The sequence below is a fragment of the Aegilops tauschii genome, chromosome 3 (genome assembly GCF_002575655.3).
Source record: "Aegilops tauschii subsp. strangulata cultivar AL8/78 chromosome 3, Aet v6.0, whole genome shotgun sequence".
NCBI classification, from domain to species: Eukaryota; Viridiplantae; Streptophyta; class Magnoliopsida; order Poales; family Poaceae; genus Aegilops; species Aegilops tauschii.
This window is the reverse complement of record NC_053037.3, coordinates 374755068-374760381: the sequence shown is the minus strand read 5'-3', so window position 1 is coordinate 374760381 and position 5314 is coordinate 374755068. Positions and strand designations below refer to the sequence as shown.

The following is a 5314-nucleotide window of genomic DNA, read 5'->3' as shown; positions in this document are numbered from 1 at the left end:
AAGAAGAAGCTCCAACAGATAATGTATATAGGTGATGTAAAAGTCTAATTCCAATAGATGATGCAAATGTGAAGATGTAAAAACTAGAAACTTCAACTACTACATCCATCGAACTAGTTGTCCTCCTCCGAGGGCATCCAATACTCCTCGTTTTCCTCCTCCGGGGTCCCCCAGAACTTCTCAGCCTCACGCTTCCAGTAGAACTCGCGCTCAATTTGAACATATACTCCGGATGCTCCCACGTGAACCTCGACATTGTTGCCTTGTAGCCATAGCCGGGAGCAACGACAATGGTCGGCCTCTTCTTCTTCGTCGTTGTCATCTCCTCCATCTGAATAGCCCCCGGCACGAGGAACTCCGCTTTCGCTTGTGTCTCAATCTTCGGGAAGTTGAGGTCCATCCACGGCCTCCCGCACGCCATACCGCCACGTCGTACGCACGCGCGGCCTCCTCGACGGTCGGGTATGTGCCGAGCCAGAAGCGGCAGCCCTCGTCGAAGAACTCGACGCCATAGTTGCCCGAAGGCTTCGCTCGCACTCCGAAGAATCTTGTCTTGCTCTTGGGATCTTCTTCGGCGGCATGGCGTGCGACACGGTGGCGACGACGGGAATGGCGATGGAGCCGAATTGAGTGGCGACGGCGTGCGGCGGCGGGCGGAGGTGGGGCGGGGCTTGGCGGAGGACCAGCGACGATAGTAGAGACGGCGGCGGGGCCGAATCGGCCAGCGGCAAAAAACCTCACTATTCGCGGCGTGCGGCGGCGGCCAGCGGTGGAGGAGCGACAGAATCGGCAGCATGGGAGGCGGCAAGGCGTGGCCCGAGGCGGCGGCGTGGCCTAGTGGGCGGGTGGCGGTAGTACGGCGAAAAGTGGGCACGCGGCGTGAAACTGAAGGGCGGTTGACGGTTGGCATCCAGGTGTTGTATTTTACATCTTCTAGAAGTGGAGATGTAAAATGTTTTGCATCTACATCATCTGTTGAAGAGATGCAAAATTTAGTTATTTTTACACCTACATCATCTAACGGAGTATTATTAGAGATGCTCTAACGGAAGAATTGATATCATCCAGATTTCGAGCGAAAATAATTTGTCCTTATAGCACTGCTCCCAACTAATGTTAAGTTAACACGCGGCAGGCCTTGTACAATGCAAGGTGTTTAGAAGGGGTGTTTAGAAAAATAAATCAGGCTTTTTTTAAGCACCGGTGCTTATTTGTATTTGATAGACGCTTAATTAAGCGTCTCTCTTCTAAAAATAGGCACCGGTGCTTCACAAAAACCCCGTTTATTTTTCTAAGCATCTCCCTAAACATCTAGCATTGTACACGGCCAAAGATGAACATTATGCATGACCCTGCTCTCCAACAATTTGTATGCTTCGCTGACTTCTTAAGCCCCTCCAAATCGTCTAGGAACTTTCGGGCGCTGGAAACCTGGTCGTCGAGCACCTGCTGAATCATCAGTTCGACGGCAGACATCGCATCGTCCACCTTCTTCCTCTCAACCTCGATTTCACGGCGCATCTGGTACAAGTATTCTTCGAGCAGATTCTTTGCTTCCGCCCTCTCCCTCTTCTCCGCGTCTTCTGCCATGTACTCCGCTGCCTCCTCGGCCATCCTCGCGATCTTCTCCCTGCTTAGCTGCCCTTTGTCCATGAACTTCATCTGGTGCCTACGCTTGGTCGCCTTGTCTGTCGCGTAGACTGTCAGGACACCGTCGGCGTCGATGTCGAAGCACACTGAAATCTGGCGCTTGGCTCCGGTGTGCGGTCCATCACCATGATGGACACCCGAAAGCTTCAGCTCTCCGAGCAACCTGTTCTCCCGTGCAGTGGCATTCTCCCCTTGAAACACCGAGATGACGATACTTTTCTTGTGATGGGACTGGAGGGAAATAATCTGCTCCCTCCTGATGGGAATTGTAGTGTTCTTTGGGACGATCACAGTCATGATGCCATCTCCGGACTCTTCGACGCCGAGCGAGTGCGGCGTGGTGTCCAGCAGGAACAGGTCCAGCAAATCACCAGCGGGCACGCGGCTGGCCATGGCGCCGAGGATGGCAGCTCCGTGGGCCACCGCCTCCTCGGGATTGATGTCTGGGCAGAGCTCTTTCCCATCGAACAAGTCCTGAAGCATACGCCGCACACGCGGGATTCGAGTGGACCCGCCAACGAGGACGACGTCGTGCACGTCGCTCCTCCGGATCTTTGCGTCGCTGAGGCACTTTTTGATGGGGTCCAAGCACTTGCAGAACAGGTCTAAGTTGAGGTCCTCGAACTGGTCGCGGGTGATGGCCGTGCGGAAGTCGATGCCGTCGAGCAAACAGTCGATCTCGATGGCAGCCCAGTTCGCCGAGGAGAGCGTCCTCTTCGCGTGCTCGCAGGCTGCCCTCAGCCAGGGCCGGTCCTGAGATTTTAGGGGCCCGGGACCAAACTAAATTTTAAGGCCCTTAATAATAATCAATACATGTATATATATAAAATGTTTTTCGTGAACACTTGATATTTGTGTCATTGTGATCTTATAAGTATCCCTATATATATAGAAAATATATGAATGTCGTTATCAAAAGACATCTTTGGAAATACGAAGGCAAGTTAATTATCAAGGTTACTAGAACGATGGAGCATAGTTATGTGGTTTCAGGTACAGAAGGTTCGAAGACAATGACTCCATGAATAGTGCTAAAAGAAATTTGATCAAAAAACATAGTTGTTCTTGGACTGCTTAATGGTAAGAGTATTATTCTATAAATAGCAGTGTCCAAGAAATTAAGATTAGAGGAGCAAATAAATAAAAATGATATGCAAAATATTCTTTATAGATTAGAAATCAAAACTGCAACCGTGCAAAGTTACTCCTACTAGTTGTGCAAATTTATTGTGCCATCCTATAATTCAACCCAAAACTACTCGTCACGATTTGCATCCAGAACATCATCCTGTTCTTAATCTATTTAAGATCTACACCATAAAATCCTTGTTCCCAAACTGTAGAAGCATATCGGTCAGTGATACTGTACAGCGGAAGACATTGACCTGGCAGACAACGCTCAGATTCACAAACTACACGTCGGTGCGCCGCCGGCTCCGACGCGCAGCCATGTATCTTTGGGTCTCCTTCTCGAGCAAGCGTTAGGTTAACTGTGGCGATCTCATAGGCAAAAAGGGCAGCGCGTCGCATCAGGTGTGACAGCGCGTGCTAGTGGAATGTGCCCTGGCTCCTAGCCCCCGATCCTGACCGACGGTCCAGCTTTATTTAAGGGGATTAGACGCTCCAGATACATCAACGTAGCTATTACTACTTGGGCTAGGTGGAGCGATCCAGTACAGGCCCAGCTACCTTGGGCATTCAGCGATCGGAGAGGAATGAAAGCACTACGTGCGCTCGGCTGCACTGCGTGCGTACGCTACAAGCTATACGTACGTACCTGGGAGGGCGGCCCTCGATCGTGGGGGCCCGAGGCGGTCGCCCCTCCTGCCCCCCCTCAGGACCGGCCCTGCCCTCAGCCTCACCAGAGCTCTCGCGCTGCCACTGACATCCTTATTGTGCCCTGTCTTGAACTGATCGATCAAGTGCTCGACCATGCGGCTGTCGAAATCCTCGCCGCCGAGATGGGGTTCACCGGCGGTTCCCAGGACCGTGATCTTGCGAGCCGCAACCGCGAGGAGCGCCACGCTGGTGGTACCACCTCCAAGGTAATACGAGCACGTTTTTCGCCTCCGTGCTTTCGTGGAGGCCATAGGCGATGGCCGCGGCCACGGGCTCGTGGACGACGCCGATGACGTTCAGCCCCGCGACGGCGAAGGCGTCCATGGTAGCGCGACGCTGTAGAATGTCGAAGGACACGGGGACCGTGACCACGACGTCCGTGACTCGGGCGCCGAGGTAGGCCTCGGCGTCCCCCTTCATCTTCGCGAGCAGCATCGACCCGATCTCCTCAGCGGCAACTAGCTTCGGCTTGCACTTGTAGCTCGCCGCGATCATTGGCTTGTCGCCGCGGCCGGCGATGACCTTGAACGGCCACAGCGTCGTGTCGGCCTGCACGGACGCGTCGCTGAATCTCCTTCCCATCAATCGCTTGGTACCTAGCACACATAACCGGTTAGCCATTCAAGAAGCCGAGACAATGTTCAAAACTAAAAAAAGAGACAATGTGCACTCACCGAAGATGGTGTTGGCGGGGTTCCGGGCGGCCTGGTACCTGGCCGCGTCACCGACGAGCCTCTCCGTGTCGGTAAACGCGACGTATGACGGCGTTGTCCGGCCGCCGTGTTCGTTGGTTACGATCTCCACGCGGCCCTGCCGGTACACGCCGACGCACGACCACGCCGTCCCGAGGTCGATGCCCATCACGGCGCCGCCCAGGTCATCACCCGTCTCCGTCATCGCAACTAAAGGGAGCTGAAACGATGCACTTGCCGACGAGAGGCAACGCCAAAGAACTGATGAGACCAAGTTTATACTAATGGGAGCTATGGGAAGATAAAACGAAAAGGTTGCACTACTCCACGAAGAGACGGCGCATCGATCTCTACAAAGCTCGTAATCCGTACTAAAAGCACCGTGTGCATTCGGTTTTTCTTTGTTTAAATCAGAGTTAATACCAGTTTTAGTACATAAACTTGTCCTAATGGAAACAGATTCATATAAGAACTAAAAAACTCCATAAAAGTGGTCCTGAAACTTGCATAACAGAACATTTTCATACAACTCCCGTCAAATCTAACAGCGCAGCGTCTGCCCCTGTTAACTTGGCGCAGCGGTGCACTCATCAGTGGGTGTAAAAAATAAAGAGAAGCATAAAAACACAAACAGGGATTTGATCCTGCGGCCGGAGGAGCTGTGGTAGCTACGTACCTCGCACGCACTTACTAACCAACCAAACGGGTAACTAATGCTGCTCAATGTAGAGACGAGCCTTTTATATTCTTGTCACTCCACACAGAGTGAGGTGGGTCACCGTTGTCTTCACCAAGGCAGCGCTAGTAGGAGCATCTGGAGTCTGGGCGCACTAAACCCGTCTTAAATATTTGGGCGGGCGCACCGGTAAAAAAAAACCAATCCATTTGAACGCCTTAAACCGATCTTAAACGTCTAGACTGTTCGATGTCCCTCATATCCAGCCCAAATATAGGGTGGATATGGGGCGGCCTGGGCACGTCCGGGCGCATCCGTCTAACAAGTGCGGCCCACGAACGACCCCATGGTTGTCCATAAAAAACTTCATCCGGTTCCTCGCTCGGAACTCTAGCTCATTCACTCTCTTCTCTCGCTCTCTCTCCCCTCCCTGCACTGATTCCAATCCAATCCGGCA

General features: G+C 52.6%; 1 pseudogene; it reads right to left on the bottom strand.

Annotated features, from left to right (window-relative positions):
- Window positions 1-1669: 1669 nt before the first annotated feature.
- LOC109732396 (heat shock cognate 70 kDa protein-like) lies at window positions 1670-5033 on the bottom strand (annotated as a pseudogene).
- Window positions 5034-5314: the final 281 nt, after the last annotated feature.